Below are 24,786 nucleotides of genomic sequence, written 5' to 3' on the forward strand. Positions count from 1 at the left end.
ATGTGCATGGGTTTATTAAACAAAAATTTAAAGAAGGTCATTATTTTGGATTAGGCTCCTGCACTAGGCCCCAACAGACCAGACCAAATCAAAATGGAGTCACTTGTGCTAAGTGCCACATCATCAAACTGAACTTTGAAATGGGCCAGTTTTCCAAAACTCAAGAGATTCATAGCAACAAATCAGAAGAGGCCCAGTTTACCTGAGCCAGCATAATAAAGAAGTCTCCTCTGTTTTAACTCTATAAGGAAAGTGATCTTTTTCAAGGTGGTCTTTGAAACGACTGATCTGCTTTTTGTTCCCTGTTTCTGCTTTCTTCAGCCTTTTACTGCCTATAAGCCCCCTCCTGCTGAGCCCATCAGAGCACCCATTCTATTTTATAGAATGAGATGGTGCCTGAGTCTAAAATCACAAGTAAAAGCCAAGTCAATTTTTCAACTAAATTTATTGTAATTTTGTCTTTTGACAGGTTCCACTCATACTTTTCAGCACTCCTCAGCAGGTTGCTTCCAAGAATTGATCAAAGGATGAAGTATCCATCCTGTGCAGGCACAGATACTGGACAACACTCAGTGCTTCCCATGAACCAAAGAAATGTCCTCCTGTGAAGCCCTCCAGCCTCCTGCACCTTCATCACTGCCTTGCTCCATACTCCTGTTCTCAGCCTCAGACTTCCACACTGCCTTGCTCAAACTTATTGATGGCACAAGTGTCATGCTACTTACTGTGTACCAAGAATTGCATATAATTATCTCATATACTATCTCATATAGTTATCTCATTGAATTTTCATAACCACCTCAGAACAGGCTTTGTTATCCCAGCGTTATTGATAAAGAAAATGAGCCTCTGAAATTTTCAGAAACTTGCCCAAGGTTAAACAGCTGGTATAGAGAAACTGAGGCGAGAACCCAGGATTATGTGATTAGAACACCTCTTAAACAGTACATTCATCTTTCTCCATAGGCATGTTTAGTGTAACGCCCCTGCTAGGTTATTTACATCTTAAGAACAGAGATCGACATTTCCGTTTTTTAATAGTTCCTAGACAGGGTAGACCCATAGCAAGCAAAGTATGCATCTACCTATGTGATATGATTTAAGGGAGGCTGGACAAGGATGGGTTAATCATGTCTCCACCATTGCCTATCATGGTACCTAGAATTTCACCATTGGGAGGGCATTATTTTGGGCCTGAAGTCTTTCTAGTCTTCAGGATCACTCTCTGAGAACATGATTGCCCTAGGAGGAGCAATCCTACACTGCGACCTCAGTGAGGATAAAGATGTCAGAGAATGAGACACAGGAGAAATGCCCAGAAAGGAGCCTAGGGCCTCTGAGATGGGAAAAGTGGTCCTGAGAAGAGGATGGGAGGTTCTAGGACAGATGTGTTCTAGGAAGTTTTGCTTGACTGGCCCCATCTCTGTGGCCCTGAGCATAGGGCAGGGCAAATGGAAGGTATGTAAGTTTTTACTTGACTTGAGGAAACAGTGTTTTGATCCGATGTGAGAGGAGGAGGTATGAGGGATGGTGGCAGGTGGGCATCGAGTGCTGAGGTCACCAAGTACTGTGATGGAATAAAAGACAAGAAGGCAGGACCTTGCCCTCCAAGAGCTTATAGTGTCTGGAGAGAAAAAGTATCAATAGCAAACAACGGGGAAATAAGACAGGGATGACCAAATACAGAATACATATGTAATAGGAAATCCCAGGAAAGGAGAGCTTAGAATGAGAGGAGGTAATTTCAGGGACACAGGGTCCCAAGAATAGTACCAAATAAAGAGAAATAACAAATGAGCTGGTGAATGTCTGTCTTCCCAGACTGCCACAGCCACGTGCTACCTAGGCACTCCCTAACAAGGAAATCCAATGTGGATTTAATCACTGTAATACAGAAAGGATGCTAGGATGGTCTAGAAACAAAATGGAAAGACAGATATAATGTACAAAGATACTATTTATAAAATGCATTACTTCAAAATAAATCCAGCTCTTTTGACAAAAAGATCTAGTGGTTGTTCTATTCACATAATAAATAGACCCAGAATTTTGGTAAAAGGTGCATGTACCAGATTTATATATTAAGATACGTGGCAAATATATCTGATAAAACCACTAAGCAAACCTAAATCCCTGGTGAAGCTCAGTTAAAACCATGAGAAAGAGCTCTGATGACCACTACAGGCCAATGACCTTGAGAAAACCTAAAACTTTCCATGAATTTAGCCCTGATCAAGAATCATTTCGCTCTGTGACCTTCCAGCTAAAGATAAATGCACTTGCTCTGAGCTTTCACTGAATGCCTCCTTCACAAACAGGAAAGGTTACTTCTATTTACTCTAATCTACTTCCTATTTTTCAAAAAAGACCCCTTTATTTAATTCATACAAAGAAAACAACCCCAGGGAGGAAAGAAGGAAGCAGGTAAGCTCTGACCTTTATGTGCTAAATGAGTTATTTTACCAATAGCTACAGGTGATCATGTTCTCACAATGCTTAATAACAATCCTTTGTACCCTTTGGCACAAGAGGAACCAATAGCTACAGCCTCAGGCTTATTGTGAACGAGTAGAAAAAAGAAAAATACAGGCATGTAGAGACTTGGGGAAAAAAAAAAAAAGCAGGGGGGAGAAGGAGGCCACAAGAAATCCTTCCTCTTGTGAATTTTTTTTTTTTCTTTTTTATTTTTTTGAGACAGAGTCTGACTCTGTTGCCCAGGTTGGAGTACAATGGCACGATCTCGGCTCACTGCAACCTCTGCCTCCTAGGTTCAAGTGATCCTCCCACTTCAGGCTCCCTAGTACCTGGGACTACAGGCATACGCCACCATGCCTGGCTAATTTTTGTATTTTCAGTAGAGACGGGGTTTCGCCATGTTGGCCAGGCTGGTCTGGAATTCCTGACCACAAGTGATCCGCCACCTCGGCCTCCCAAAGTGCTGGGATTACAGGTATGAGCCACGGCACCCAGCCCCTCTTGTGAGTTTATTAATTAAATGATTGCAATATATATTTCCTTTTCATTTCATCTTGGCTACTAATGAGCTGCGTTTCCACAGGTTACCTGCTTTCTTCATGGTGGCTGCATATCTGAGACATAAATAGCAAAGGTTTCTGCTTCAGTCCCCTAAGAGGTTTGTAGTAATCTCTCTGGATATTCATAGACACAGTGATGACATGATCCAAACCCACAATTAGACACAAGGTCTAATAAGGGATCTTGTGCTTTATTTCCAGATGCAAGCAGAAACTTGCACTTCAGATACCTAAATAGAAGGATTTCTGAGACAGTTTCGTGTTCTAAAGAACAATCAGGAAAAATAAATATTTTTGAGGTCCTAAAAATCTGGGTGGTGATTACAATGCTGGAGCCAAACGGCCATGCCAGTATTTTTGTAATTCATATTTTATAAGAAAGGATTCAGAACTCGTAAAAAGAAACTAGTAGGGCCGGGCACGGTGGCTCACACCTGTAATCCCAGCACTTTGGGAGGCCGAGACGGGCAGATCACGAGGTCAGGATATCGAGACCATCCTGGCTAAAACGGTGAAACCCCGTCTCTACTAAAAATACAAAAAAATTAACTGGACGTGATGGCGGGCGCCTGTAGTCCTAGCTACACGGGAGGCTGAGGCAGGAGAATGGCGTGAACTCGGGAGGCAGAGCTTGCAGCGAGCCGAGATTGCGCCACTGCACTCCAGCCTGGACAACAGAGCGAGATTCGGTCTCAAAAAAAAAAAAAAAAAAAAAAAAAGAAAGAAACTAGTGAAAACAATTATTGAATACATTTAAAATATGAAATTTACAAACATCATGTAAAATATTTAAAAAACTAAACAGTATAATTGTATTAATAATTATTGGCAGGCAGAATTTTAAAATATAAGCATTAAAAAAACTGGTCTCAAAAATGAAAAAAAATTAAGTCATGAAAAGTTGAAAATGAGATCATGTTATTTGAACTTTCATAAAATGAGTTATTAAGGTGCATAGACATTGTTGCTGTGGAGTTGAGAACATATTTTTGTGCAAATTTCCTCACTAAAAAAGAGAAAGTATTAGTCAGGGAAATGATGATGTATTTATGAGCTGTCTCCAAATCTTTTTTTCCAACTCCTTCATCTTCAGATAATCCTAATTCTCACTTGATAACTTTGAGGAGTATTTAGAAGTATTTTTTAACAACTTTGTCGGGGGGAAGAGATGAAATCTATTTATTTACCTCGAGCTATAGTTTGCTTGAAAGCAAGAAGCAGGCATTTCTGATTTGCCTCTCCTTTAGTTTGCTCATGTGTGGTGGAATCCCAACGCCCAGCCACATGTATCTGTTTTGTAACTCTCATATTGTAGTGGACACGCCCTCAGGTGTTCCCCACTGAGTCATGTCTTATGTAATCCCCTCCTACAGAGTGCAGGCACAACCTGTGACTTGCTTTTTAGCAAATGGAATATGGCATAGTCAATGCTTTCATTGAATATTTCACTGCCTTGATGTCTTAGCACGCTGCAATGGGAGTTTCTCCTGCAGAGGTTGAAGGCATAAGCTGTCATGTTGTGACAAGCCTGTGAGACGCCACTGGGAAGAAGCTATGGGCGATTCCTAGGACATGAGAGTGACCCAGGTGACTGCCAGAAATGAAGTGGGAACCTCAGTCCTACAATCTCAGCTGGATTCTGCCAACAGCTACGTGAGCTTAGAAGAAAAAAACCCAAGCTCCAGACAAGAACACAGCACAGTCAAGACCTTGATGACACCTTTCCAAGACCCTAAGCAGAGGTCCAAGCTGTACTTAGACTCCTGACCCAAGAAGATGGAGCATAACAAATACACATTGTTTTAAGTCACTATATTTGTGGCGATTTGTTATGTAGCAATATACAACCAACACATGTCATAATCCACTTTGCACTCAAATAACAGCCATTCTTGAAAAAAAGTTCTGCTTTGCCAATTATTATTTTCTTCCTGCTGTTGACGATAACAGAAATATAGCAGAATGCTTTATACATGTGTATACCTTTATTCAATTCAAAACTTGAATGCAGAATATCATTCTCCATCCGTGAGTCTTGAAACACAAATGAATTGGATTCAACATTTTTCAAAATATCAAAATACTTTCATTTTGGTACTTAAAAATTGGAAGGTATACCCCCAAACCAGTTTCTTTTTTTGTTTGTTCTCATTTTTGTTGTTTTTGGTTTTGGTGTGTCTACTTAACTGTTTTGTTTTGTTCTAAGACAGTTTCACTCTTGTTGCCCAAGCTGGACTGCAATGGTGTGATCTCAGCTCACCACAACCTCTACCTCCTGGATTCAAGCAATTCTCCTGCCTTAGCCTCCTGAGTAACTGGAATTACAGGCATGCGCCACCGTGCCCGGCTAATTTTGTATTTTTAGTAGAGATGGGGCTTCTCCATGTTGGTCAGGCTGGTCTCGAACTCCTAACCTCACATGATCCACCTGCCTCAGCCTCCCAAAGTGCTGGGATTATAGGTGTGAGCCACTGTGCCTGGCCTACTTAAGTGTTTTTTAAATAAATGTTTTATTTTCAAACAGTTTTAGATTTACAGAATTATAAAGATAATACAGAAAGTTCTTATATACCCCATACTCAGTTTTCCCAAATATTAACATCTTACATTAGCATGGTACATTTATCACATTCAATGAACCAATGTTGATACATTATTGTTAACTAAACTCCATACTTTAGTCAAACTTTCTTAGTTTTTACCTAATGTCTTATTTTTGGTCCAGGATCCCACATTACATTGAGTCATCATCTCTCCTTAGGCTTCTCTTGATTGTGACTATCTCTCAGACTTCAGTTGTTTCTGATGACCTTCACAGCTTTGAAGGGTACTGGTCAGATATTTTGTAGCATGTCACTCTATTAGAATTTGTCTTATGCTTTTCTCATGATTAGACTTAGATCAAGTATTTTGGAGAGGAAGATCACAAAGGCAAAGTGCTCTTCTCATCACATCATGTCAAGGGTACCTACTACCAGTGTGACCTGCCACTGCTGATGTTAACCTTAATCACCTGGCTTGAGATAGTGTTTGCTCGGGTTTCTCCATTGTGAAGTTACCTTTCCCCATCCCTTTCTTTACTATACTCTTTGAAAGAAAGTCATTCTGTGCAGCCCCCAGGGAGGGTTATGCTTTACCCTCTGAAAGGCAGAGTATCTTACATACATTATTTGGAATTCTTCCACATTATCTTCATTTATTTATTCAATCATGTATTTACATCAGTATAGACATGTATTTTGTGCTTTAAGTGATATCCTAATTCTAACTTTCTTTGCTCGAATTTTCCATCTTTGGACATTGAAAGTACTTTCGGTTGGGTCCTGTATTCTTTTCACATACAACCATCATTGTGGATTTTTATTTTGTGCACTCCTTTACTTTATAGCACTACAAGATGCTCCAGGCTCATCTTGTATATTTTCTGCCACAGTCTTAAATCAGCCATTTCTCCAAGGAACCCTAGTTCATTTCATCGGAAAATAGTATTAGAAACCAAGGTATGGGAAATAGGTATGTATTGTTTGCTTCCAGACCAAACCAGTTTTTCAGTCTCTAAATATGGGATCTTGGAATGTCCCTATATTCTTAATTTATTTTAATGTATTTGACAAACATTTTTGCAGTGATTACCATGTGCCAGGCACTGTTTTAAGCACTTTGAAAATATTAATTCACTTAATCCTTGTAATAACCTCCTAACAACAAGATAGGTGGTATTAGTCCCATTTTACGAACGAAAAAAACAAGAAACAGAGATATTTGGATATGTCCCATAGTCACCCAGATAGTAACCGACAGAGCTGAAACTGAACTCAAGTATCTGGATCCTGATTTGGAGCTAACCACATTGGAGTTAGATTTGGAGCTAATTCCTACATTGCCTTGCAGTGGTGAGGACTTTGCAGAGCTGTCACACAAATTGATGAATTAATTCACCCACACATTCATTCTCTAATACATATCTGTTATGTTCCCATTAGGTGCCAGACTATCTGATATCTGTTAATTGGTGCTTAATGCCATTTGAGATACCTCTTGGAATATGACCCAATTTAACATAAAGGAGGAGACTATTGTAATGTGCCCCTTGAGAAGACTCTGGCAGCTGCCTGGGATGAAGATGTTATGTAAAAACTACTCCACTCAGTGGCTGCAAATATACTTTATTATGCTATAAGTAATATTCAAAGGTGATAGGCAGGCAGTACCTTATTTACTTCATTTCTATTTATCATTTCCATAAATTTTTTAAAGGGTCTTTAGTATCTTTTATATATATGAAACTCCCATTCATTATGCTACTATTCTTGATAAAACATTTGAACAGAATGGTCTCTTGTGAAAACCACTGAACAAAACTGAGATTTCTATTTGTAGCTAAAAAGAAAATTTTAAATGTACACTTACTTTCTGACTGTCACCAATGAGCGGTCCCAGGAGACCAAAGTTGAGATAATCTGAAAGAAGACATGCAAAACAATAATGGTGAATGCAAATATCTTTAAGGAATCTTTGTCCTGAGGTCATTATCCCACCTATTTTAATGGCAGAACACTGGGAGACTGATGTCCCATGACATGGTTTATTACTTGTTAATAATGTGTTTTGGAAAAGAGAGTGCAGGTTAGGGTGGATGTGAGGTTCAGCAAAATGGACTCCCTGAGAAAAGAAAGCAGAGACTGAAACAATGGGGAACCTGGAATGGACTTCTTGTTAATATTTATAACTCCTTGGAAGAGGATATGAGAGTTAAGTAAAGGAATACTCAAGAATGTGGGCCTTCATTTTCAGTTCAGAGCAGGTACCAGATGAGCTGCCTTCTAGATATATCAAAGTTTAGGGATATCCAAAAAAGAATTATCCCACCAAATTAAGCTTCACAAAAGAAGGTTAAATAAATAAAATATTTAAATAAAATATTAAATAAAATATTTAAACAAAATATTTTCCAGACAAGCAAGTGCTAAGGGAATTCGTTACCACTAGACCAGCCTTATGAGAGATCCTTAAGGGAGTTCTAAACATGGAAACAAAAGAATGATACTTGCTATCACAAAAGTACTGTTAAGTACATAGCCCACAGACTCTATAAAACAACTACAAAATAGAAACTACAAAGCAACCAGCTAACAACTTATGATAGGATCAAAACCTTACATATCACTATTACTTGAATGCAAATGGTTTAAATGCTCGCACTTAAAAGGCACAGAGTGGCAAGTTGGATAAAAGAATGAGGCCCAATTGTCTGCTGTCTTCAAGAGACCCATAGGCTCAAAGGTAAAGGGTTGGAGAAAGATCTACCATGCAAACAGAAAACAAAACGAAAAAAAGCAGGAGTTGCTGTTCTTTTATCAGATAAAACAGATTTTAAACCAACAACAGTGAAAAAGGACAAAGAAGGGTATTACATAATGATAAAAAGTTCAATTAAAGAAGAAGACTTAACTATCCTAAATATATATGCACCCAACATCAGAGCACCCAGATTCACAAAACAAGTACTTCTAGACCTACAAAAAGACTCACACAGTCACACAATAATAGTAGGGAGCTTTAACACCCCATTGACAGATCATCAAGGCAGAAAACTAATAAAGAATTTCTGGACTTAAATTTGACACTTGACCAATGAGAACTAACAGACATCTACAGAATACTCCATCCATCAAGTATAGAATATATATTCTTCTCACCTGCACATGAAACATACTCTAAGATTAACCACATGCTCAACTGTAAAGCAAGTCTCAATAAATTCAAAAATATCAAAATCAAAACCATACTCTTAGACTATAGTACAATAAAAATAGAAATAAACTCCAAGATCTCTCAAAATTGCAAAATTACATGAAAATTAAACAACTTGCTTCTGAGTGGCTTTTAGTAAACAATAAAATTAAGGCAAAAATCAAGAAATTCTTTGAAATAAATGAAAGCAGAGATACAACATACCAATATCACTGGGATGCTGCAAAAGCAGAGGAAAGTTATAGCAGTAAATGCCTACCTCAAAAATTTTGGCCGGGCGCGGTGGCTCAAGCCTGTAATCCCAGCACTTTGGGAGGCCGAGACGGGCGGATCACGAGGTCAGGAGATCGAGACCATCCTGGCTGACACGGTGAAACCCCGTCTCTACTAAAAAATACAAAAAAACTAGCCGGGCGAGGTGGCGGGCGCCTGTAGTCCCAGCTACTTGGGAGGCTGAGGCAGGAGAATGGCGTGAACCCGGGAGGCGGAGCTTGCAGTGAGCCTCGATCACGCCACTGCACTCCAGCCTGGGCGGCAGAGCGAGACTCTGTCTCAAAAAAAAAAAAAAAAAAAAAAAAAAATTTAAAAAGATCTCAAATTAGCAGTCTAACATTAAACCTAGAGGATCTAGAAAAACAAGAGCAAAGTAACCCCAAAGCTAGCAGAAGAAAATAAAATCAGAGCAAAAATGAACAAAGTTGAGACCCAAAAATTCATATGAAGAAGCAACAAAACTAAAAGCTGGTTCTTTGAAAGGATAAACAAGATTGATGGACCATTAGCTAGATTAATGAAGAAAAAAAGAGAAGATACAAATAAGCACAGTCACAAATGACAAAGGTGATATTGCAATGAATCCCACAGAAATACAAAAGATCCTCAGAAACTATTAGGAACAATTCTATGCATGCAAACTAGAAAATTTAGAGAAAATGAGTAAATTCCTGGAAACACACAACCTCCAAAGGCTGATTAGAAGGAAATTGAAACCCTTAACAGACCAGCATCAAGTTCTAAACTTGAAGCAGTAATTTAAAAAAAAACCCTGTTAATCAAAAAAACCTCAGGACTAGATGGATTCACAGCCAAATTCTACCAGATGTACAAAGAAGAGCTGGTACCAATTTTACGGAAACTATTCCAAATAATAGAGGAGAAAGAACTCCTCCCTAACTCATTCTACAAAGCCAGCATCACTCTGATACCAAAACCGGGCAAAGACACAACAACAAAAAAAGAAAACTACTGGCTAATATCTCTGATAAACAAAGAAGCAAAAATTCTCAACAAAATACTAGCAGACTAAATCCAATAGCACATCAAAAAGTTAATTCACCATGATCAAGTAGGCTTCATTCCTAGGGTGCAAGGTTCGCTCAACATATGCAAATCAACAAATTTGATTCACCACATAAACACAATTAAAAGCAAAAACCATATGATCATCTTGATAAACACAAAAAGTTTTTGATAAAATCCAACACCTCTTCATGAAAAAAACCCTCAAGAAACTAGGCGCCGAAAGAACATACCTCAAAATTCAAGAGCCATGTATGGTAAACCAACAGCCAATATCACACTAAAGGGGCAAAAACTAGAAGCCTTACCCTTAAGAACTGGAAAAAGACAAGTATGCCCACTCTCACCACCCCTATTCAGTCTATTAATAATACTGGAAGTCCTAGACAGAGCAATCAGGCAAAAGGAAGAACTAAAAGGCATCCAAATGGAAAAGAAGAAATCAAACTGTCTCTCCTCACAGAGAATATGATTCTATACCTAGAAAACCCTAAAGACTCTGTCCAAAGACTCCTGCAACTGATAAACTTCTTCAGTAAAGTTTCAGGATACAAAATCAATGTACAAAAATCAGTCACATTTCTATACACTAACAATATTCAAGCTGAGGGCCAAATCAAGAACACAATCCCATTTACAATAGCCACACACACGCATACACACACACACACACACACACACACACACACACACACAAAAATACCTAGGAAAACATCTAACCAAGGAAGTGAAAGATCTCTACAAGGAAAACGACATGACATTGCCAAAAGATACCTAAGATGACACAAACAAATGCTAAAACATTCCATGCTCATGAATCAGAAGGATCAATGTTAAATTGGCCACATTACCCAAAGCAACCCAGAAGATTCGATGCTATTTGTATCAAACCACCAACATCATTTTTCACAGAACAAGAAATGAAATTAATATAGAACCAAATTCTATAATTCTAAAATTTATATAGAACCAAAAAGGAACCCAAATAGCCAAAGCAATCCTAAGCAAAAAGAACAAAGCTGGAGGCATCACGTTATCTGACTTCAAACTATACTATACGACTACAGTCACCAAAACAGCATGGTACTGGTACAAAAACAGACACATAGACCAATGGAACAGAATAGAGAACACAGAAAATAAAGCTGCACACATACAACCATCTGATCTTCAACAAAGTCAACAAAAATAAGCATCACGGAAAGGACTTCCTATTCAAAAAATGGTGCTGGGATAGCTGGCTAGCCACATGCAAAACAATGAAACCGAACCTCTACCTTTCATCATATAAAAAAATTAACTCAAGATGGATGAAAGATTTAGATGTAAGACCTCAAACTGTAAGAATCCTAGAAGAAAACCTAGAAAACATTATTCTGGACATTGGCCTTGGAAACGAATTTATGACTAGGCCCTGAAAAGCAATTGCAACAAAAACAAAAACTGATAAAATGAGAACTAGTTAAACTAAAGAGCTTCTGCACAGCAAAAGAAACTATCAACAGAGTAAACAGACAATCTACAGAATGGAAGAAAATATTTGCAAACTATGCATCCAACAAAGGTCTAATATCCAGAATCTATAAGGAGCTTAAACTCAGCAGGCAAACAAAAAATAAAAGAATTTTTAAAAAGCAAAAAAATGTGGACACGTCCCACAAGAAAACTACAAGCAGCCAACAAACATGCAAAAATGCTTCAAATCACCAATGATCAGGGAAATGCAAATCAAAACCACAATGGGACACCATCTCACACCAGTCAGAATGGCTATTATTTAAAAGTCAAAAAACTTTTTAATAAATTTTTTGGGGCTACAAAGAAAAGGGAATGCTTACACACTGTTGGTGGGAATATAGAGTAGTTCAACCCCTGTAGAAAAGCAGTTTGGGGCTGGGCATGGTGGCTCATGCCTGTAGCCCCAGCACTTCGGGAGGCCAAAGTGGACGGATCACTTGAGCCCAGGAGTTCAAGACCAGCCTGAACAAGATGACAAAACTCCACCTCTACAAAAAATACAAAAATTAGCTGAGTGTGGTGGTGCATGCCTGTAGTCCCAGGCATGCACCACTACTGTTTGGGAGGCTGAAGTGGGAAGATCACTTGAGCCCAGGAGGTCCAGGCTATAGTGAGACATGATTGTGCCACTGCACTCCAGCCCGAGTGAAAGAGTGAGACCTTGTCTCAAGAGGGAAAAAAAAACAGTCTGGAGATTTCATAAAGAAATATTCTTTAAGAATTAAAAACTTTAAGAAAATTCTTAAAACAGAACTACCATTTCACCCAGCAATCCCATTACTGAGTATATATTCAAAAGAAAATAAATTATTCTACAAAAAGACACATGAACTCACATATTCATCGCAACAGTATTCACAACAGCAAAGACATGGAATCAAACCTAGGTGCCCATCAATGGTGAATTAGACTAAAAAATATGTGGCACATATATACCATAGAATACTATGCAGCCATAAAAAGAATGAAAGCATGTTCATTGCAGCAACATGGATAAAGCTGGAGTCCATTATTCTAAGTGAATTAACACAGGAGCAGAAAACCAAATATCACATCTTCTCACTTATAAGTGTGAGCTAAACATTGGTACACATGGACATAAAAATGGGAACAACAGACACCAGGGACTACTAGAGGAGAGAGGGAGAAATGGGGGAAGAGTTGAAGGACTAACCACTGGGTACTATGTTCAGTACCTGAGTGACAGAATTATTGATACCCCAAACCTCAGCATCATGCAGTATACCAGGTAACAAACCTGCACATATACCTACTGAATCTAAAATAAAAGTTGGAAAAAAAGGAACTAGCAGACGCAGTCCATGTAATGTGACAATAGGAAATTACAATAAAATGAGTCAATAAATAGGAATATTATATTGGTTAGATTCATAGGGAAGTAAGGTATCAAAAGAACTGCCTGTGAAAGGACTAACTCAGCATGTCTGATTGAGAAGGCTTCAAGGAAGTGGGTGTGATCTATTGGATCCCATTACTAATGGGCACAAGGAAGGAGGAGTCTCTCAGATTTTGTGTCTGACGTAAAATGTGCATTTAAGTACCTGAGAGTGCCAGTCTAGACAATCTAATTAGTCTGTCAAGTGCAGTTTCAAAGCTATTAAGAGGACCAAAGCCCTCTTCAGAAATCTGTAAAAAAAAAAATCTCAAATTATATTATTGAATTCTTAAATATCAAAGTATCACTTTTATTGGGAATAAAATATCAATAAATGTGCAATTGTTTGGATTTCTAAAATTCCTTTTTTATTAAAAAATTAATTGTAATAATCAAAGAAGAAAAGGTATTCCAACTGACATGTTAGGAAAACATTAGAAAACATGTAACCAATTTCTGTATATTTGGTGATGTACCAATAACTACAAATGCACCTCAGTCAATGCACCAAAGACTCATATTCATCTAAGCACTTAATGGAGAATTGAATACTGTTAAAGGAGAAATCAGGATTTTACCAAAGAGTTAATAAAGGTGTCCCTCTGAACATAGACTAGAAGTGGTATACATCAGTGGTAAGGACTTCATGTAAGTTATTGAACCTTGGAATGTTCCACAGATTATAACTATTACTCTATTTCTAGCTCCAACAATCTAAGAATTCTTATCTAAGACAGATTCTTAATTTTTTCCTTACTCATAATAACCTGTATATTTTAATAATATAGATACTATGGGAGATGTTTGGTTTAATAAAATGTAATCTTTCCAAGTATGATTTTTTAACTGAAAAAAATCTGTGAAATAATTTTTATGTATATTCCTTCATCTCAAAGTTATATTGTTGACACCCAAACATAATACAACTTGAAAAGTACTTTTTTTTTTTTTTTGAGACAAGAATCTCCCTCTGTTGCCCAGGCTGGAGTGCAGTGGCACAATCTCAGCTCACTGCAACCTCTGCCTCCGGGATTCAAGCAATTCTCCTGCCTCAGCCTCTAAGATCTGAAAACATGTCAAAGTGAATTTAAAGTGTTTTATGATTTAAAATATAATTAACTCAATTTTAGATTTTGAGATTTTACTTTAAAAAATGGTGTCTCTGGAAATGATGATGCTTCATGCAATAAAAAAAAAGTGCTTGGTTAAATGACAAGATAAATAAATGAGTGGTGACTAGTGCTGACCTATGAGAGAACCCTGACAGATTTCTGTAGCATCAGAATGGACAGCCCATTAAATACCAAGCTACTAGGTGATGTGTAAGACAACTGGATGAGACCAAGAGAAGAAAAAAATCTATCTTCTACGTTATTGGACACGTTTCATTGACCTGCTCACAGAAGCACATTGAAACACACCCTATCTTACCTATTTGTTCTCAGCAATTAATGAGAAAATAGTGAAGGTGGGATTGAAAGAGCAGGAACATGTAGGAGCACAAGGATAATAACGACAGAGTATGTATTTCATTCTTCATATAATAGCTGCTTTATTAAAATATATATGCAAAAAAAAAATTCTACAGATTGCTGCCATGGCTTGAATTTTTGTGTCTTTACAAAATTGGTGTTGAAACGTAGTATCTCCAGTACAATACAGTTGTGCCCCATTATCCACAGGAAATACACATTCCAAGAACCCCAAGGGGATGCCTAAAACCTCATATAGTACTGAATCTGATACATACTATGTTTTCTACATATGCTATGTTTTTCTTCTACACATACAGACATACATACCTATAATAAGGTTTAATTTAGAAATTATACACAGCAAGAGATTAACCACAACCAATAATAAAATAGAATAACTGTAACACTATATTGTATTAAAAATCACATGAATGTGATTTTTGTATTGTATTAAAAATCACGTGAATGTGGTCTCTATTTCTCTCTCTCTCTCTCAGAATATCTCCTTGTACTGTACCTAGGAAAGTGAAACTATGGACAAGGAGGGACTACTGTAGTATTAAAGGTGGGGCTTTAAGTGGATGATTACATCATGAGGGCTCATCCCTCATGAATGGAATTAAGGCTCCTATAAAAGAGGGCCTCACACAGCATTTGGCCCTTTTGCCCTTTTGTGTCCCTTTCACCAAGTGAGGACACAAGAAGAAGCGCCATGTTGGGCAGACAGCAGCTCTCACCAGACATTTGCTGGCATCTTGATCTTGGACTTCCCAGAAGTCCAGAACCACAAAAACAAGTTTCTGTACTTTATAAATTACCCAGTTGTGAGTATTTTGTTATAGCAGCATGAAAAGACTAAGACAACTACACATTTATCTTGCTAATCTATCTCACTCCTGGGAGGCAAGGAGGTAAGACAGAAAGAGCACAGAAATGAAAGTCTAGGGTCTAACCCCACCTTGGCCACTTATTGGCAGATAAGTGACCTTGGAGCAGTCACTCGCTATCACTAGCTCTCTATACACAGAAAATGATGTGTAACTGCTGTCAAGTCCCTTCCAGTTCTGACATCCATGCCAAGTTGGTCCTAACTTTTCCTTTAAGATCTCTATCAAGGCCGGGCGCAGTGGCTCAAGCCTGTAATCCCACCACTTTGGGAGGCCGAGACGGGCGGATCACGAGGTCAGGAGATCGAGACCATCCTGGCTAACACGGTGAAACCCCGTCTCTACTAAAAATTACAAAAAAACTAGCCGGGCGAGGTGGCGGGCGCCTGTAATCCCAGCTACTCGGGAGGCCGAGGCAGGAGAATGGCGTAAACCCAGGAGGCAGAGCTTGCAGTGAGCTGAGATCCTGCCACTGCACTCCAGCCTGGGCAACAGAGCAAGACTCCGTCTAAAAAAAAAAAAAGATCTCTATCAATGAATGTATGGCTTATGAATAAACAAATACATGTAGCTGGCCAACTTTGCTTTCTCAGTATCCTGGAGAGAATCCTTTTGTAATAGTGATAATGGTTACAATACTTTATACATATTGGTTTAATTTCAAGGTTTTTTTAAAAGGGACTTTGTACATAATTACATTTTTAAAAATAAGTTCTTTCTCTTATATTTAGTGCTGGGATTCTATTTGCATTATTAAAGGTATTGACTGGCATCCCATTTTTCCCTGTGTTTCGAATAGAATATGTAACATGGAATATTTGAGCTTGACTATTTTAAAGACTTTATTAACAAATTTATCAGGGCTGATAATGTTATTGGAAAGATAGTTTTTTTTATTTCAACTTTTATTATAGATTAAAGGATACATGTGCAGATTTGCTACATGGGTAAATTGTGTGATGCTGAGGCTCGGACTCCCACCAATCCCATCATCCAGGCCATAAGCAGAGTACCCAATAGGTGGTTCTTCAGCCTAGGCCTCCCAACCTCTTTCCCCATCCACTGATCCCGAGGGTCTATTGTTCCCATCTTTACCATCATGTGTATTCTTGTATCCTCAGAGATATGAAACTCTGAGAACATTTAGATAAAAATGGCTTTGAAAAGTTCTAATATTATATAAAGATACTATATAGTCACCAATACCATTTAGCCATTATTTCTAACCATGCTATCAGTCAGCCATATCATCCATTCATGCTAATGGTGAATGAAATGGTTTCTGGTCTGTCAGCACTGGTATCTAATCTTTCACTCAAAACATGGCATTTTCATTGAGCAGTACAGTATATTCTGACAAGTGCTTGAAAATAGAGTCAACAGCACTTCACATTTAGTCTTAATTCGATTTAACAAGTTTGGCAATTTGCAGTTCAGAATTCAACCCTAACTTTCCTCAGGAAATGGAAAAGGCTTAGTATTCATTCATCTGGAAAAAATCTACCATGCTCCAAATCATAACTAAACTGGAAGCAGATGATATTCATCCTCTCAGGGGCATTTAGCATAAACTAAATATACACACAACACAGCTGACCATTTATAAACACAGTTACCACCGGGACCAGAGAGCTGTGTCAATGGCCTTGCATTCATTGGCCTGCAGTGAAAAACCAGAGATCCTGCTAAGATGGAGGCCAATGTCTGAACAGCATGCAATCCACACTGCTCCATTTTACACAAATGTCGAAAAAATATTTTAAAGCATTCCATTGTCTTGTCTACTTTTAGACTGAGTCCTTAAATGAGGATTCATCTAGTTCTTTTCATTTTCATAAACATAGACATTAAATATAGATTTAAGAGGATTCAGGCTTCCTTAAAGGACCCTCATTATTGCCACTCTCCTGAGGTTCCTTCAGATGCTGTGATTCATTCTGATGTCGATTCTGTGATTCAGTTGTGAGGGATGAATATTTTCCTTATTTATATCTCAGAGTTGGTCTTAAATTCAGAAAGCATGTATGACAAAAGAAAAATAAATAAATAACACAAAGAAACAAATCTCATTCCAGAGAAGAGAGATTGGCTAAATGAGGGTTAAATCAATCAGCCAGTCAAAAACATTACAGAGTATCCAAGAGGGCAGAGCTCAGGCATAATTCTCCCTTCTGTCCACGTCACCTGCAATGCTCCCCTTGGAAGAGTGGCTGGGTGCTTCACATGCAGAAAAATATAGACACCTGATAGCCAGACTATAAGGGGTGCATTTATCCATTCATTCAACAAACATTTATTCAGCATCCACCAAGGGGCAGGGGTAGGGTACTTTAAGGTGCTCGCTCCAGAAGGCAGAAGCCAGCTAGTCGCTTATGGCAGACAAGTAAGAATAAAGTAACAAAATGTGATCAGTTGAAGGACAGACACATATAAACATGAATAACCAATGTGAGCAATACCCCCTCACACTCTACACTCATTCCCCGTCTCATTAGCACTTGGCTCATTAGCACCATTGCCACTTCGGGTTATATATTTATTTATTTACTTATTTATGGCTGTCTGTCTCACAGTCACATTATTTATATGTTAAATAGATATATAACATCAAGTGGCAATGGTGCCAATGACATGTCCTTGAGGGCATGGGATTTCTTTGGGTCATTGAGCTAAACCAGCCCCCAGAACAGAACCCCATACCCAATAGGTATTCAATAAATATGCCATAAATACGTTCCTATAAAAGAAGCTTCACACAGCATTTGACAAATGAATGTATGAGCGAATCAACATTATAGAGGTCATTCAAAAGAAGGAATGATTGACTGGAAAGACAGGAGGAAATGATGCTGGGCTATGATTAAAGGCAATTAAATGTTGATAAGAAAGAAGCTGAAAAATCAGGCAAGAGATGTTCACTGGGTAGGTCCTCAGGAGCCCCTTGCGATGGGTCTATGCAATCCAGGCAGTTGTGTCTACCCAGTGTCCTGTCCTTGTGGAACTGTCTTCCCAGCTCCATGTGGCTTTGGCAGGGCAACTAATCCCAGACTTCAACTCCTCTGACCACAGGGGAGAGCCCCAGCCCACTGCAGTCTGTCTGATTCTCCCTCCCGGGCATTTAAATCTGCAGCCAACAAGAACAAGAGCACTGGCAGCAGAGCCATCAGCAGTGGCAGGACCTTGGAAAGATGGCTCATGAATTCCTGCTTCTGGCACCCCCCGTTCCCCTGGTTCTCGTCTTTCCTGAGGCCTGTTTGGTCAGCTCTTCCCTCAGTTCTTTAAGCTATCAATAGCCCTCCAATAAACTTTTCTTTTCTGGCTCCAATAGCCTCAGTTTATTTCTGTTGATTACATGCTAAGCTTTCTACAACCACAGGGGCTGATTAGAAGATAATTGTGGCTTGGAAGGACTCAGAAATAAATTTCTATTTGACACTAACCATGCACAGGTACTGAGCTAAGCTCTTTACATGAATTATCCAATTTAATCTCCAGAACCATCTCTATTAGTGACTATTTCCATTTTAAATAAGTTTAAAAATTTAATTTCTTTAACTCAACTTAAAGAAGTTAAATAATATGTCCATGCTGACGATCTACCAGGTGGCAGAGCCAGCACTTGGCTTCAAAGACCACAGTCTTAACAACTTCCCGTCACTCTTCTCCCCACTTAGGCTCACTGAACTCCTGGGAAACACAAGTGTTAGCATGTCATAAACAACTAGAAATGCCACTTGTATCATGGCCAGGTAGGGTTAGGGTTAGGGATAAGGAGGTGGTGAGTCTCCCTAGGGAATGAGTGGAGTTAAGGGAAGTGGCACTAGTTTCTGTGGCCACTTTCCTGGAATGCTCTTCTCATGTTCTGAATTGTGTTACGGGTTATTATTTTTTGTTCCTATACCATACAAAGAAATTAGAACAGTCGCTGTCCTATTGAGAAGAGCCAAAACAGGTGCCTGAAACAAGTGGCCCCAAAGTCTCTCTTCAATTAACAGACACTGGCCCTGTTCTCCTGTGGCTTCCTCCTTCACTCTGAGTATTGCTGGTTTGCAGTCACTTCCCACCTGGGACCAGATCCCAGCAAGTCTATTTACCCACTAGCATGATCCTCACCTTGCTGTCCTCTGTCATCCACCCTCATGCCTCCTCCCACCTCATTTTACCTCTTCACCAGTTTATTATTCATTCATTATCAGTCATTCAGAAAACATCTGAGGGCCTGAATGTGTCAGGCTCTGTGCCAGGCACCAGGAGTGTCCCACCAACAGAAGAGCAAAGTCCCCGCTCTGGTGGAGCATACAGTCTAGATGGGGGGACAGACGGAATACAAGTAAACAAACGTATCCATACAACAAGCCTGCACTGTTGTCAGGGAGCTGCGGCAGAGAAGTCAGACCTGAGATGCAGCGTAGCAGAGAAGGGTCTGCATGTGATGAATGTGTCTGAGCAAGGATCTGCTAAGTGGAGGAGTGAAGGGTAAGAAGGAGCCAACCTCGCCAAGAGTCAGGAAGGGCAGTCTAAGCAGAGGGAACAGCCTGTGCAAAGGCCCCGAGATGGGAAAGGGTGTGGCATGGTTCAACATCCGAGCAGTGGGTACAGAAGAAAGTGGCATGAGATGAGGCCCACTGAGGCAAGAAGTGGAAAAATCAGGCAAGAGAAGATTGCTGGGCAGGTCCTCAGGAGCCCCTTGCAATGGGTCTATGGAATCCAGGCAGTTGTGTCTACCCAGTGTCCTGTCCTTGTGGAAGTGTCCTCCCAGCTCCATGTGGCCTTGGTGGGGCAACCAATCCCAGACTTCAGCTGCTCTGACCACAGGGGAGAGCCCAGCCCAAGCCAAAGTCAGGGCCTGGGTGGAGTGTGGCTTTTATTCTCAGTGCAACCTGTTCTCCTATTACTCTCAGGGAAAAATATTTTTTAAAAACCTAAAAATAACAGAGGAGAAAATATTTTAACAAATATTTTCACGTCTATTTAATGCCTAAATGACTGATGAAGCGCTAAACTCTTACAACATTGGAAATCTGTCAGGATTGCAATTTGAATGACAAGCCAGGAACTAACTGAAAAATGATCTTGCAAAAAGCCTCATACAGCAACTGTTTTATGAGTCCTTAACAGAACTTAACAACTAATTAAGATTGTCCAATCTCTCAACGATCCTGCAATGTAGAGATTATGATGCTCATCTTCTAGGAAAATGAAGCTTGAAAAGTTCCCACAGCTAACCCTGTAGAAGAACTGGGATTTATAGCCAGGCTTGTCCCACTCCAAATTTAGTCTTAACTATTATGCTGTACCTTCCCCAAATTCCATTAATTTAGTACAATACCATCTTATTTGACTAATAGTACCGAAAAACAATGTATGCTACAGAAGTAAGCCTCTTGGACCACGGAGATCCTGTTAAAATGAAACCTTTAAAACATATACCTCTTTGGATGATAATCTTTCCAAATTTCTGCCTTTTATATACCAGCTCCACACATTAACCATTATGAATATCAGAGATTCCATGATGCTGCCCTCAGGTACTTTGAAGTGCAAATACCTGCTCGCTTCTAAACCAAATGGGCTCAGGCTATGGACACTTTTTTTTTTTTTTTTAACGTTTTCTGTGTTTTATTTTTTTCCTTTCTCTTCAATAACTTTCAGGAGTTTTTCTTTTTTTCTTTATTGATCTCCTGTTTATTCATTTTCAGGACTTCTTACGACTTTCAGCGTGCTTGCCTCTTGCAACTTTTCCCTAAACGTTAATGCTCTAGTTGTTCTTTAGATTGAGAAACATGATGATTTAGCATTTTGCATTTGTTAGCATTTTTAGTGAAAGATGAATAAAGAGAAACTGAGTCAACAGTATTAAATACAAAAACACTGCGCTGTGAAATATACCGTACTGGAAGGACTGGCTTGAAAGGGAGGCGTGCAGGGTGTCAGGGGAGGTGAGGGGTGAGCCTGAATGGTGCGGGGAGGCCAGATCAGGTAGAGACAGTGTTATCTAGAAGGCCTTTCAAGTGGGCAGCTCAGAACTCAGGACACACTCTTTTATGGGTATTCCCATATTATGTGATAGTCGGGCTGTCAAATCATTCTATAAAATCTTATTTAATCCCTTATATACATAAAATGTTTTCCCCTCGATTCTATGAGAATGTGAGTAGGAGCAAGAAATCAAGAACCCAGGTGAATATTGCAAAGTTCTAGCCCCTAAAGAAGAAGAAGGAGGAGGAGGAGGAGGAGGAACTGAGGGAGGGAAGGAGGCAAGGAGGGAGGGAGGGAGGGAGGAAGGAAGAAAAGAAGGAAGGAAGAGAGGAAGGAAGGAAGGGAGGAAGGAAGGGAGGGAAGGAGGCAGGGAGGGAGGGGGGGAAGGAGAGAGGGAGGGAGGGAAGAAGGAAGGAAAGAAAGAAGGAAGGAAGTGAGGAGGGAAGGGAGAGAAGGAGGCAGGGAGGGAGGGAGAAGAAGGAGAGAGGGAGGGAGGGAGCGAAGAAGGGAGGAAGGAAGGAAGGAATGAAGGAAGGAAGGAAGGAAGGGAGGGAGGGAAGGGGGGAGGAAGGGAGGGAGGGAGGGAAGAAGGAGGGAGGGAGGGAGGGAAGAAGGAGGGAGGAAGGGAGGGAGGGAGAGAAGGAGGCAGGGAGGGAGGCAAGGAGGGAGGGAGGAAGGGAGAGAAGGAGGCAGGGAGGGAGGGAGGGGAAGGAGAGAGGGAGGGAGGGAAGAAGGAAGGAAGGAAGGAGGGAAGGAAGGAAGGAGGGAAGGAAGGGAGGAGGGAAGGAAGGGAGGGAGGGAAGAAGGAAGGAAGGAAGGAGGGAAGGAGGGAAGGAAGGAAGGAGGGAAGGAAGGAAGGAGGGAAGGAAGGGAGGGAGGGAAGAAGGCAGGGAGGGAGGGAAGGAGGCAGGGAGAGAGGGAGGGAAGGAGGCAGGGAGGGAGGGAGGGAAGGAGGGAAGAAGGAAGGAAGGAAGGAGGGAAGGAAGGAAGGGAGGGAGGGAGGGAAGAAGGCAGGGAGGGAGGGAAGGAGGCAGGGAGGGAGGGAGGGAAGGAGGGAGGGAAGGAGTAACAAAGGGAGGGAGGGAGGGACGGGTATTTCCCTGGGGATGAGAGGGCAGATCCAGGTTTGGGGGTCTGAGTTTATACAAATACAGACTTCTTTATTAAAAATACAAATTATGTCTTGTAATCCCAGTACTTTGGGAGGCCTAGGCGGGCAGATCACTTGAGGTCAGATGCTCGAGACCAGCCTGGCCAACATGGTAAGACCCCATCTCTACTAAAAATACAAAAATACAACCACACTGCCCAGTGTGGTGACAGGTGCCTGTAATCCCAGCTGCTTGAGAGGCTGAGGCAGGAGAATCACTTGAGCCTGGGAGATGGAGGTTGCAGTGAGCCGAGATCACACCACTGCACTCCAGCCTGGGCGACAGAGTGAGACTTCATCACAAAAATAAAAAATAAAAATAAATAAAAATTATGGTTACAAAATTAGATAACAAATATGAGTATTTTTTAAAATGAGAAAATTACAAAATTATAAATTTTAAAAACTAAAGAATAGCTTCGCATCACAAAAATCCAGAAAAATAACATATTTTTATTAACTACCAGATGTATGTATACATGGAAGTGACTGTAAATTACATAAATATATCTCATTAAACCCAAACAAAATGCATCCCCGATTCAGCTTCCCTTTAGTCTGATTCCCAAAATGCCTCTGGCTACTCCAACACCATCTTGCTGCTGATCAATACGACAGAGGGTAAGGGTAAGTCCTATGGGAAGAGACAATGGTCTTAACCAATCATAAGCAAAATCGCTTTATTTTACAAAAACATGGCTATGTGAGCTCAATGTCAGGGTGCCTTGAGCTCCTGAGCTCACAGTGCCTCCAGCTCAGCACTTTCCTCTCCTGCGGCTCCTTAACCACTGGGCCCTCTTCCTCCCTCATCACCCTAAATGACCAGCAGGAGAGGGCCTGTGCTCCCAGTTTAATAAATTAGGAAAGCTCACATCTCCTGTTCCACACAACCCACCAACACAGAGCGCACATAATGGAAACTGTAGCAGAATGAGTAAGCAACATTCATCCCACTGGAATTGTATGGGGTCTTGGCTCTAAAATACTTCCCAGAGATAGCAATCCAGATAGCAGCATTCAAACAAATCCTTTGCCAGCATGAAGTATGTGTGTGAAAGCTGTGGGGGAGTGTGTCCCTCTGCAGCCAGGACATCAAGTGCCTGGGTCATTACCTTGACCTTTTCTATTCCAGGGAAGTCATGGCATTAGAAGTCTGTGAGTTGCTTTGTTTCTATGGCAAGGCTTATACAATTCCTTTTTTGGAGGCGTTTGCTAGCGATTCTGCTTTCTGAACTAGAAGCCCCTTATCAGTGCCACATAAACAGAGGTGAAAGCTGTGTCACCAGCACCACTGTCCCTGGTATCATTGAGCCTGATGTCCGCCAGCCTGGACCACTCCACTGACTTTCTTTATGGGCCTTGGGGTCACCAAGCCTATATTGAATTAAGTATTCATTATCTGGGTTCCAAGAAGCAGGGAACAAGCAAACATCCACCCCTGGGTGAAAAAGCCATTTGCTGCCAAATGGTGATTTGGACTTTATAAAAGAACATAGTTGATGACCTGAGGCAGTTCACTTATCATTCATCTGAGCAAGAAACCAAGACTCCTCCAATAAACAAATGTCTGGCCTTTTTCACAAGGCTGGTGAGGACATGCTGGTGGCCCTAAAACAACCCTGTTAACAATATCAGATACACTGTGTATCTGATGCCACAAATTCTACCAAAGCAATACCAAGGACACAGAGTTGGGGGACCAGAAAGAAGCCTGAACTGGACACTCAAGTAAAATGTGTGCATGACTCCATGTCCTGAGTCCTGAAAAAGTTGCAGACATTTAGAAAGAAATACGAAGACATGCAATGTATTTCCTATAACAGATGCCTCAAGTGTCAATCATCTTCCTTTTTATTCCTGTTTCTTTTCCTTTCTTGTATTTTCTTTGTTGGTTTTGGTTTTGGTTTTGGTTTGCTTTTGCTGTCTTTTTCATTTTCCTTTTAACACAACTACTCTCGTGTATGGGTGTAGTCCTGTCCCAGTGGCCCTGCAAAGCACTCTACACACATTATCTCTTTTATTTCACAAAGCAGTCCTAAAAAGGAGATGCTGTTGTTCTCATTTTACATACGGAAAAACAGAGGCTTGGCTAGGGAGCAAATGTATTAATGGGGTGTGACCCCATATCTGTCTCACTCACAGCCCAGGCCCTTAGGAGCACCTGTCATCTTTCCCTTCAGAAGCAGGTGGCCATCACAGCCCATCTGCCACACTACCTACCATTAGAGAAGGGATCTTCTGTAGCCCTCATCTTGAGCTCCCTAAGCTACATCCCACCTACCCCTCTGTTTTC

The 24,786-nt window shown here is 40.3% G+C and overlaps 1 protein-coding gene across 12 annotated transcripts in view; it reads right to left on the reverse strand.

The window, feature by feature from the left end:
- Positions 1-24,786, reverse strand: part of NCALD (neurocalcin delta) — a 444,446-nt gene that overhangs the window by 226,067 nt on the left and 193,593 nt on the right. For 9 of the 12 annotated variants that reach the window (XM_045399198.3, XM_045399194.3, XM_045399191.3 and 6 more), the window contains one exon: positions 7,446-7,495. The exons of the other annotated variants lie outside the window; for them this stretch is intronic. The gene's annotated coding sequence lies outside the window, so the exon portion shown is untranslated. The remainder of the gene's footprint in view (positions 1-7,445; positions 7,496-24,786) is intronic. 12 annotated transcript variants of the gene reach the window in all.

Source organism: Macaca fascicularis, chromosome 8 (assembly GCF_037993035.2).
Source record: "Macaca fascicularis isolate 582-1 chromosome 8, T2T-MFA8v1.1".
Taxonomy (NCBI): domain Eukaryota; kingdom Metazoa; phylum Chordata; class Mammalia; order Primates; family Cercopithecidae; genus Macaca; species Macaca fascicularis.